We start from the raw sequence: 12,342 nt of genomic DNA on the forward strand, positions 1-12,342 counted from the left end.
AGGCCTCTCAGCATCATCTGAGCACGGCTGATCTAAAAGCTCCTCTGCTGTCGTTTTCATTTGCCATTCTGGGATCCCATAGGCTGCAAAAAATGACTCCACACACAACAGAAGAGCTTTATTAATTAAATCCATCTGCCATATGTGATAAGCCTGGACTGTGATTGGGACAAAAGGCCCAGCACTGCAACCTCACCATTGCTGTCCCATCTGCTTTACAAGCATTTGCAAGTGTGGATCCAGAAGCTGGAATTGCTGCGCTCAGAGCCCTCCGCAGAGGTGGCTTTTACCTCACACATTTCCAAAGAAGGCTGGCACAGCTCCTGCCTATTTTAAAATGTTTGCTTCTGGAATTCACGATGCTTGTACCAGTTAAATACTAAATTATCATAAATGTAATTTACATGTTTCCCAAATAAGGGAATGCAAGCGGAGAAGAGCTTTTCTGAATGTTCATATTTCCAAATTAAAGGAATGTAAATGAGCCTGCTGTTCAATTCAGTGTGTAATGTGTTATTTCACGGTTGTCTCCTTGATATTACAGTCCCCCTTTACATTAGGCAATGTCATATCCCACCCAAATCACCATGAGATAAAGATGTTCCCCTTTAATGTAATAAAGGACAATGACAATATTCCAACAGAGAAAAGAGCATGCATTCTGATTTGTACAAATGCACCATCTCCCACTGGAAATGCTCCACCTTTTCCCCTCCACCACGATGTGCAGTGTTGTGCACCACCTTTGAACAAAAAGCCCTTTGTGGCAAGGCTCCACTGACTCCTCATCCTTCCCTCAGCATCCAACACCTTTCTGAGGCAGCAGCGGCTCCAGAGCTTCAGAGGGACTGCTCTGGTTCCTGACACCACAGGTGTGATGTGATGCTCAGGAGCTCTGACTGCTTCTTGCCAGAGGATTTCTGCTCTGCTTGTTTTCCTCCTGTTCTCATAGCCAAGCAGAGGGAAATTATAGGATGGCTCAACATTCATTCATTCATTAGGTGCTGGTGACAGCTGTTCCCTCCCTCTCCTGTAATCTCTAAAAGAAGAGCTGGCACTCTGTGTAGCGTGGTTAAAGGGACAGTGGGAGGAGATTGATTTGTTAGACTTTAAAGGAATGATTTGTTAGACTTTAAGTCTATCATAGCTTAGTCTGGACAACCATAAAACATCTTTATTTCTACCAATAGGTGAAAATTATAGTGTGGCTTACTGGACACTGAAATGTTCCCACAGGGTGAGGGGAAATCCTGAGAGTTTCCTGGTGAAGGGGGAATTGGTGCTCTTTGCTCTTCCCTCCCCAGATTTACTTCCAGCAGCCAGCCAAGTGCATCTGTTTTGGTGGACAGCCCTGTGGTGGTGTAGAGAAGCAGAAAGCACATTACCAAGTCACAGTGGTTTAGGGATAGGCAGATCTTACCCCTTGCTGTTCAGGCAGGGCTTCCTCTGTCCCTGCCATAGTCTCAAGTTTTTCCCCCAGGTGGCTGAGTTCAGCCCAGGCAGCTTCTCTGGCCAATTCCTTGGCTCTCTGAGCTGCTGGATCTCTTGGGGTGTGCACCCAGCACCAGGGCATGGCAGCTGCCTCCCACCTGCAACCAGTGTGCCATGGTCACCTCTCTGCTTGGGCCTGAGTAAAAGTGGGAGAGGAGCCTCAGGTGCCCTTTGTGTTACAGCCACTGATGTCCTCCTGCTGCTTGCACAGTGCCTCAGGCAGAGATTTTTCCTGCTGGATCCACCATCCTCCCCTCTCAGCTGGGCAAGCATGCACATGTCCTTCTGAAAGGGTGGCCCAGAGCACTGGCTCCTGGTGCCCTCTGGAGTGCTGCCAGAGGAAGCGTTTTTGGGAGAAGGGTGACTTCCTCACCAAAGAGTACAAGCAGCATCCAAGGCATGAAAGCTTAGGGAAGTCCTACATTATTTCCTTCAGCTCCTGACACCATGGGTAAGCTGTAAAGGCCATTTTTTTGGAAGAAGATAGGTAGCCCACTAGACAATAGCCTCTTGCTGTCCTCAGGAGTTTTAAACTGAGGAGTGGCTCTGCATGGGGAAGCTGATGGTCTCCGAGGTCTCAGCAGAAGCAGACTCAGGGCAAAGTGATCCTATTACACTGCATCCCTTTCACTTCCTAATATTTGCTTTGTCTAGACAAGTATTTACTTTATCTAAACACAACTCCTGCATGTGATTTGGCCACAGCCTACAGAGACACAAAATTGCTCCCACAATGCTAACCAAATTCTGACTGGGTTACCCTAATGTAATTGTAGTCCCCTGACACTTAAAATCATGCAGCCATCCAGATTCACAGCATTGAATGGGAAAACACTCACTGCTGTTAATACTGCAGTTGCTCTCCACAGCCAAGTCTAAGGCAAAGTGTAAAACACTGGAAGCTTATGTCTTACATCCAGCTCTACCACAGGTTTCATGCTTGTGACATCTTGTCTTTCCTCTGAGAAGATAATGCTACGATGCTGACTTGGGGGTTGGCTGGTTGGTAAAATAATTTTTTCTGTCTGTAAAACTGTGATATGACAAAACAAGTCTTCCCTAGGAATATATATGTCATAACAATTTCTGTGTGGCAGGCAAGTTTCTTTGGTCCAGGGAGAGATGTCCCATTTCATCAGAGAGAGTGTTCTACCTCAGCTGCAGAGGAGTAAATGGAAAACAACATTTCCATTTGTTGGAAGTGGAACAACAAATGTGCTCATGTAAGGCAACTGGAGGGAGCTGGCACAAGTTGTAATTCACAAAGGAGAAATAGGTGAAAAGCCTCTGCCCTTTACCATGTCACTGGAACAGAAGAAGAGGCAGCATTTCTTCTTGCAGAAGATGGCAGACCCAAAACAAACCTGTATGAACCAAGATAGGCATTCAGAAGTTGGCTGTTTCCATCTTCCAGCCAACTGCTCAGTCACAAAAGCATGGAGCCTGGCTCATCCCTGCCAGTGTGAACATCTCCCACCACAGCAGCAAAATGACTGGAGGCAACAGAGTAGTCAGGGCACATTTAAATGCAAGGCCTACTCTGGGCTTGAAGGCAAATCCCCCTCAGCTTGGATGTGCTTAACATATGGTGTGCTAACCGTCTCCTGATTTTTATTAGCATTTTTGAAAGGCTGGATTTGCTTCCACTTCAGAATGGAAAAACCCAGGATTTTTTTTAATGAACCCATATCTGGTTAGCCCTTATTCTGATCAGCAAGAAATGCCTTGAGAGTTATTGATTAAGAACACTATATAAGAGGTGTTATTTCTTAAGTGTCCTGGAACACTTAAGATTTACTCCATGTGCTCTAAAATTGTCATTAGTTTGCATTTTCAAAACACCAAATATTTCAGACAGAACAAAGGCAGTGCTCTTCAGCAAGTACTAATTTCACAGGAAGTTTTAACTTCCAAGACTTATCCATATTTTAGCATAAGTCTCATTTGCAGTTATTTCATGCAGTTTTCTGCTTGAAAAAACAGTCTTAGCTTTAGGAGATAGTATATCTTGTCAGCCTTCATAATGCAAGAACTGTTAAAGCCATTACTTGGCTTAAATGCCTTGGAAGAGAATTTCTCCCCAAAGAAGTTTTGCGAAAACTTAAAAGAAAAATGGGAACTGAAGTTCAGAATGGAAATAATTTTGCAGCCTGAATTGCAGTGGAGGTGAACGGTATGGGCTAGAACATAAAATCCTTATTTCTGCTATTGCAATGCTGGAAGGCAGACGTTATTCACCAGAGGAGACGAAGATCATAAGTCCAGCCAGTCAAAAATAAAAGGACTGGTCTCTCAAGGTGGTTTTCTTTCATAAACAGCACTGTAATGGCCGAATTATTCTGTAGTGCTGGCTTACTGAGGCTCTCAATTGCATTCCCTCTGGCAGCAGGAATACCACTGGACAATCAGGTTAAAGTGAGGAATTTCTAGTCTAACCCATGAGCTACCATCCAGCAGCAGCACATCCCAGCTGCAGCAGAGGCACCTTGAAAGTTGTCCTCCTACTCATGTGAAGTAGGCCAAAAGGGATTAAATCTGCTGCCGCTCATTTTTATAACAAATTGGAAATAAAGGTATCAAAACAGAAGAGTGTCCCAGGATCAATGCCTCCTGCTTTGAAAATAAACATCCCAGCTTCCCTTCTCTATTTACTGCATTTACCATTTATGCAGCAGCAGGAGACCATTATTGTGTGACAATATTCAGCTCTACTGACATTACCTCTTAATTATATCTTCATTAAAACCAAATTAGAAAGTGGTCAGGAAAGTTAAGCCAACTGAATTGCTCATTTGGCTGAACACCCTGACACTTTTTTTAGAAAAGTGATGCTGGCTCATGCAACAAAATGTTTAATGATCTGCCTCACTGCTGGGAAGTGTTGATTTTCACTTTAAATGGTGAACTTGCTGCTCAGTCACACTGCATTCACTCTGAATGGACGCTGCTTAGCTAAATGCTGGCATGGCAGTACAGCTGGTTTAGCCCTTACCTGCTAAGTGCTGCTGCTGGTTTGGGTTTGCTACTGCTGTCTCTTGACATCATTTCTTCATTAAAGCTGCAGGCAGAAACAATCCATGCCCTGATGATGAGCACAGAAAGGATCAGGGAATTGCATTCCCCAACAGCAGAGCTGGTACCTCCCCTGCCCTACGAGGAGGACAGTGAGAGATGCTGGGACAGACATGGGCTCAGCCAGCTGCTGGAACCCTGTCCAGCTCCTGCAGGGCAGGGCAGGGCTGCCTGCCAGGCCGGCTGCAGCGCTGTTCCCTGCAGCACACCCCCAGGAGAAGGTGCCACACGCTGCCAGGACCAGGCAGCGACCTTTGACATGGACAAAACTGGGCTACACACACCCTGCCTGCATGCTGGGGCAGGCCAAGGGTTGCATGGCTCCTGAGGCAAGCCTTCAGCCAACTCTCTGTCCTCCCTCCATGCAGACCTTGGACCCTTGCACCCTCTCTCCCTTGTGTACTGCAGGAGATGAGTGAGAGAGACCCATGCTTCATGTCTGGGTCTGGCCATATTTGTGCCACAAACATCAGAGCAGAGCTCAGACACCCAGTGTGTTGGGGAATATGAAACTGGAAAGCCTTATAAATATGATTGCCTGGCAAAAGATTTTGAGAATATGGAAACTATAAGCGAGATTGAAATGAAAGCAAGCTTTGAGATCCCTTAGTTACTGAACAACGGGAAAACAACGATGTGGCTGACTGAAGGTGATCCCTTTTGATGAAACAAGACCCTCTGCAAGCAGGCAGGTCCAAGGGTCCGAGCAGACCCTGCCAGCTTGGCAGAAGGGGTCCAAAGAGGAGTTTTTAGGGTTTAAAATGTAGCACAGTATGGTAATGTAGTGATTCTTATAGGCTGTATGGAAATGCTATAGGATTTGTATATTGTACTAGATTGGTGAGTGAGAATCAGAATATTCAACACAGAAGATGATTTATTGCATTGTAACGGGAACTTCGCTGTCTTAGCTCTTACCTCTTGTCTCTTAGCTCTTGTCTCTTACCTCTTGTCTCTTAGCTCTTGCCTTTTACTCTCTTACCCTCTCATCATCTCTCCCCCTCTCTTCCCTTGGGCCTGCTCCAAGCTGCAGCTGGCAGCTCCCAGCAGGGCCCTGCACCCACGTCCTTTGCAATAAACCACAAGTTCCACGACCTGGCTTCAGAGATCTCTTGTCTCCGTCCGTCCCGACCGTGCTACCCCCGTCAATCCTACACCAGTCCTTCAGTTTTACAGTTCCTAAGTCTTTTTCATATCCCAAGGCTGCAGCACCTCCTAACAAAAGTTTCTCTATAGCCTACAGCAGTCAGGATCTTTGGGAATGAATTGTAGCATCTAGACCTATGAGCTCAGGTTTTACCTGTCAAGTATATCCACATTCATCTGACAAATATCATCAGCCAGATGAACTGGGGACACAACCTCCATGAATCTACAGACACAGAAAGGGTGCCACAATTGTCAGTGCTCAGCAGACACGCTCCATATTACCCAGTGTTTCTGCCATCACAGGAGGCTGATTTCTAGGGAGCAATCAATTAATTAATCAAATTAATTTCTAGGTGTAATACAGGAAAAATACTTAGAGGAGAATGTGATTTTTGAGGAGGTATTCTACATAAAGCTATGTAGGAAAGAAAAAAAAATCATTTTGAGCAGATGCTAGAAATCAGATTCCTTATGGCACAGGTCTACAAACAGAGAGGGTTTGCAGAATCTCAAGTGAAGAAAGACAGAGGCAAAGTTTACCTGCAAACCTGGACAGGTCAAAATCATTCATGCTTAGCAGCTTTGATAGCCAGAATCACATGGGAACATGGGAATACTGGGATCATGGATCCCTAGGTTCCAGTGATCTGATACACACTTGCAGCTGCAGTTTAAATAAGGGAAAAGATATATTTTTGGTGTGAAAATTGAGAGCCAAAGAAGGAAGGATGTGTTAAACATGTCCAGTTTCTTCTTGTTCAGAGTTTAGAGGAAGGGAATTTTTAATGGTATTACATGGATGCTACAGGGCAGAGCAGGCAGAATAAAGAAACCTTGCCCTTTCAGAAACAAGTTACCAGCTCTCCATTATACCTTTGACAAGCAATTTAATATGAAATTTCTGAAGAGAGCCAATGCTGGCACAAATGTTGGGAGTCAGTGATGGTGCCACATATTTACAATGTGTGACATAAAAGAGAAACCCCTGCAGTTTGGAGCCCTCAGTCCTATCTCTCTTATTTCTCTGCCTCTCAGATGTTTGGATATAAGGAAATTACTCCACCTGTCACTAAGTGTAGTAGGGGAGTCATCCTTAAAGTTGATGGTCTGCCCAGAATGCAATGGATGGATTGTGTTGCATCTGGGGTGGGGAAAGTAATCAGAAGGAAAATGAGCACAAAGAGGAGGATACAAACCTTTCAATCAAGGAGTTATAATGAATCTCTTTGGTTTGGGTACTCTAACCCAAACCCAGAGAGGAAAAACTGTTTGTGTTCAGCAAACTGTTGCTTTCCTAAGGTCTGTACCTTACATTTAGTAGCTGAATTTTATAGATAATTTGTGATGCTTCATTTTCAGTTCAAAACAAATGTGAATTAGAAGGAAAAAAGGCAGAGACAAAGAGCAGGAACATGTAGTAGAAATGAAGCTGATGCAACCATTTCCAGTCCTAAAAGAGAGCAAGTAAGATAAGGATGTGGCTCGTTTAGTGATCACTGTAATCAGCACGACTGACTGCTTACAGGTGACTAGTTTTCAGTTTTAGGGAGGTAAATGGAGGCTTACATAGTTCAGTTTTGTGCTAGCACTACAGGTAATGTAAGATAAATGAGGTGTGACCTCCCAACACCAAAGAAATTGTTTATTATAGGAGAGAACAGAATGTAGACCTGGGGTGAAGATACAGAAATACAGATTTGGAATCAGATGAAGTTTTAAACAAGCCTTGAGGTGAGTTTTCTTTCATTTTAGTTTTTGCTCAGATCCATTCAGGCCCATCTGTATTTTAAACAAAAGTGATCATAACACTTCCATGGGTAAATGGAAAATGGATCTTGATAGATGGTCATTATATTTCATTTCATTAACAGCTAAATAACCAACAAGAAGAATTAACTTAATACAGCAAGAAGTGAGGTTCTGAGAAAGAGGAATGAAGAGCAAGATAAAAGATTATTAAATTAAATGAACTAAAGCTGTGCTGGACATCCTAATTATAACATAAAGAGGAACAATGAAGCAGGGGACACGAGAATTGACAGATGTAGATAAATAGCACAGAGGAGGAAGGGAGCGTGGGAAGAGCTGAAGTTATTGTAGGAGAAGAGAGGTAAGACAGCACACAAAGACAAGGTGCCTGAACAGAATATACTTCTCTTCGAGAAGAATAAGGATGCAGGGAGCAGAGAGACCTAGGGCTGGGGTCAAGCTTGAGGAGTGTGACTCCAGGAGCACTCAGATTGAGGCAGGTTGGAGGTAGGACCCTGCAGTGGCAGAAGCTTGCAGAGTGCTCTGACTAAAATAAAACATTACTGCTCTTTTGCTCCCATTCCACAATGACATTACAACCCCCTGACAAGGAGGGGTTACAGGCACATCCTAGTGATAGGAAGACATTCTGTTCTGTGCTGGATGGAAGCACTTCACAGGAAAATACACCGATGTATTTTTTTACACTTTTCCTGAAAAAGAAAACCACAAAACCCAACATGAGTGCCAAACACAACTCTGCTAAAACACAACAGAAGAAACCTTCCTAGAGAAACCTGAGCCTCCCTGCTGCTGGGCACCAACAGCCCCAATAAAGTTGCATTCATATTGGTCATCCACAGGGCCCTTGCACCTGGTTGTGTCAAGGAAAATCACCAATGAGTGCTGTTATTTACAGTCCCTGTTTCTCTAGGCAAAGGCTAGTCTTAACCAAAGGCAATTCTTATCAAAGGTGAGATTACAAGGAAAGGGGACCCCCACTCCAGCCCCTCCCAGCTCCTGTCTGGCACAGGTCGTTGGCAGCGGGCTCTTGGCTGGGCTTTGCCACTGGTGAGCTGCAGGGGCACAAAAACTACAGTGGTTTTGACCTCTAAAACTGCCTTCCAAAGAGAGAAGGCATTGTGTGCTGCCACAATCAGTGGGTGCTGGATCCCCCCAAGGGAGCGAGAGACAGCCAGGAAAGGAGCACTGAGATAGGGCAGAGCAGGAGTGGAGCACAGGGGAGGTCAGGGCTGGGGGACAGGACTGGAGCAGGACAAAACAGACTGGCATGCCTTTGTCATACAGCTGCTGTCTTTATCAGGACATGCTGAGGGAAAGTGGGCAAGAAGTTACAGAGGAAAACAAGTTGAATGAGTGACCTGAATGAGTCCATGCTGAAATTCCAGTTCTATGAGGAACCCTTCAGGAGAAGAGAAAAAAATCCATGGAAGAGAAGGGATGCAGGGAAGCAGAAAAGCAGTACAAACAACACATAACAGGTACAGGTAAGACAAACTGACGCAAAAAAGTATAAAAGAAAAATTGAACAAGGTAATGTTTAATGACTGTACTTTCCAAGCTGAAAGGACAATGGAGTCTATATGTAGCTCATGAGAAAAAACTTGAATTTTTTAGCACATCTTTATCATGGGATGGCTCAACAAAGTGTGGTTTTTTTCCCTCTACTGTCTTTCTTCAAATCTTAAGCATGTCACTAAGTCATAGACCCCAGGAAAAATAATTAGATTGCACATGGCTAAATTTTAGCTGTTGTTAGCACTGAAGTTGCTAAAGTAAAAGGAGCTTTTCCTGCAAAACATCCAATTCTTCATGAAAAGCAGCTTCCTTCCTACACTGTTTCTCTTCTGTTTTTCAAACACATAAGATGTTTGAAATATCACCATTTTAAATCAAACCATCAGTATGTTAGTACCTTCACCGTGACAAATATCTACATTATCCCCTTTCTTGAGGAATGCATCACAGCCGCGAATTTTTCATGTCAAAGCTAATACAGTGACCCATGGATTACATTACATTGTTGAAAAAACAAACTAGATTAAAGGAAAAGTATTTTTAGTTTTTAAAAAAAACAAGGTTATCTTGAAAAGCATGGTGAAGCTGAGTGGTGGAGTGATGGGACACCATCACAAGCAATTCTCCACACAGTGGGTGACTGAGATAACACAGTTACTATTTGTTTTACTTATCAACACTGAGCATTTTATCTTTAAAAACTTCATGTGGAGAGCAGTGCATTCCTCACCCTTGGTGGATGGCACATATCACAGCCACATCAATGTGCCTGTAGCATCTCTGCTGCGTTCAAGGCTCAGCAGGGTGGCCTGCAGATTTTGGGCAGCTGAGGGCTGGGGAGAAAAGGGGCTCTCCTTGGTATTGAACGTTTTTCAAGCGTGTGAACAAGTCCAGTTTCACTGGGAACAGAAACCCAGGATTTAGGGCAGGTCCACAAAGAAACTCTCTATGCCCTGATCCATGTCAGCTTTGTTTAACTCACGTGAGCAGAAGTCAACAGCAGAGCAGACCCAATAGCAACATCTTATGTGTAAGGGACAAGCAGTCCTTAGTCCTTGGCTTATGATTGGAAGAGCAACTTCCAAGAAGGAACAGAATCCCACAGCCTGTCCATGAATGGGAACAGCACAAATTTCTGCTTCTTAGACATATATTATACATACAAAACCAGCTTACCTAAAATTTGGGTAAAGTTAGGAATTTTTTGCTCATTATCTAACATAGATAAATTAATGAGCTACAATAATAAGCTATAATTTGACTATATGTCACTTCTATGCCTTCTTTTTCATCTTTCCACTTCATACTGTATTTCCAAACCACACCCCTTCCTATGACATTTCCATCCAATGCTTCCCATTTTTTGCACCCTGACCTCATGCCTTGGTCCTTCACCACATCATGAGAATGCAAATCCTGCTGGGTTCCTCTAGGCTCATTGATAAAAGAACCTCTGCATTAGCTGGAGAAAGAACACAAAACCCCAAATAGTGGCTGCCAATTTCCTCCTTTGATGCTGCTTCACAGGGCTTGAAGGAATTCAGCAGGACCTGGGCATTCAGATATAGGATGTGTTTTTCCACTGTGATAGGCAGAGACTTTTGGCTGTTAACAAATATGCTTGAAAATTAATCCAACGCTTTACATTTGAGTAAATATGATGTATTTTTAGGCTGGCTGGAACCTAACATCACTGCTTGCAGACGGAAGGAGCTGTCATATTCCTGCAAGCATTTTTATTCCTACAGAATTAATTACAGCATCAAATCGAATTTGACTCTCCTCTGGCACCTGATTTGCAGCTGCAAGCCAGCAACTAGACATGATAACCCAAGTGAAGGGACAGAAGCCCAAGTACAGCTTGAGCCGATAAACAGAAACCCATGTTTTTGAGACAGTGTATCGCAGACAGCAGCACTGTGCTCCCTTTGGCAAAGAAAATCATCCTGAGGAAGAATTTATCTAGTGACTGACAGGAAGCAGTGGGCTATGAGCCTAGAAGATAATATTTTGGCTGGCTCATTTCTTCTCCTCAGAAACTCTCTCCTGTAGAGCTCTGTGCAGCACAGCACTTACCAGGGTAACCGGTAATGAGGCTGCATTTTGATCTTGTTTATACTTTATAGAGGCTTTCCCTGTATATAAATTTACTTTTATAGACTACAGAAGATGAGTAATCTCTGATCATCCAGCTAAAAAGGGTTTGCTTTTAATACAGAGTCTTCCTGTGCTGCTTACATCATATCTGGTCAGGACCCAGACTTTATATCTTGTTGCCTCAGAACAATTATGTTTTAAATATCCCCTCACCATTGTATTTGTTACACTTACAGCATTTTAGGTTCACCCTGAAAATAGAGGTGGACATCTTCCCACCTGCTCATTTTGAAATGTTTTTATCAGAGATCAGATGTTATGACCATGTTTGTGCCATGATGAGCCAAGAAAAAGGATCCAGATATGGAAGTGAACTCAGCCCAGGACTCCTGACTCCTGATAGCACAAAGCCTGCACTCTTACTGTGCTGACCTTGTCCTTAGTGAGAAACAAGGGCACTACTCTACTAATGCAAGGCTGTATTGTCAGAGGTACATGACCTGCTCTTTGCTAATGAATGTTTGTTGACCAGAAAAAAGCAACTCTGCACAAAACCCCCCACTTTCTAAATAAAACAGAGAGGTGGAAGTAGGTAGATATTCCTTGACTGCCCCATTATCTAGATCTAGCCTGATGAGAATTCCATTGCCATCAGAGCCAAACTGAGATCTGGGCATGTGTTTCCACACAAGGGTTATGGGTTATGCACCTGTCCAACCATGGTTTCCTTTCCCTCCTCAAGGTGAGGCATGAGCAGGTTGTTGCACTCTGTCCCATGACCAAAGAGGAATTAAGTTGACTGTGCCTAGAGGAATTGTCTTTTTCAGTCAAAGCTCTGAATTATTAGTTCTATGGTAATACAATTCATTAAGGTTATCTGAACACCTGTTCATAAATTTCCTAACTCATTCAACAAATATGTGACCTCAACTGTGCTATTCCTTAGCTAAAACACATGGTAGCTGACTGATATGCAGGCAAGTAACACCACTGATTATTGTAGTTTAAATTCAAAGGACACGTGGGTAGAGAAGTCATTTAAGGACCAAAGTAATTAAAACAAATTATGCCCATCAGCTGTCGTGAATTTGTGAGAATGTGGGAGTAGGTTAAGAAAGGGATTTACCCCCTTCAGAACATCTTTCATTAGCAGAAAGTAAAGCCTTTGTGAGAGGGCACCACAGCAGCATCCAAATTGCGTGATCTGAAAGCATTGCTTCCTGTTAGCTGTCACTGTTTCCTCCA

General features: G+C 43.6%; 1 long non-coding RNA gene across 1 annotated transcript in view; it reads left to right on the forward strand.

The window, feature by feature from the left end:
* LOC139604012 (uncharacterized) overlaps positions 1–8,979 on the forward strand; it is a 109,874-nt gene extending 100,895 nt beyond the window's left edge. The window contains exon 7 of the long non-coding RNA XR_011683886.1: positions 8,786–8,979. This is a non-coding gene — a long non-coding RNA (uncharacterized lncRNA). The remainder of the gene's footprint in view (positions 1–8,785) is intronic.
* Positions 8,980–12,342: the final 3,363 nt, after the last annotated feature.

This window comes from Agelaius tricolor, unplaced genomic scaffold (genome assembly GCF_023055355.1).
Source record: "Agelaius tricolor isolate 1412-34295 unplaced genomic scaffold, bAgeTri1.0.p SCAF_2, whole genome shotgun sequence".
In the NCBI taxonomy this organism is placed as follows: Eukaryota; Metazoa; Chordata; class Aves; order Passeriformes; family Icteridae; genus Agelaius; species Agelaius tricolor.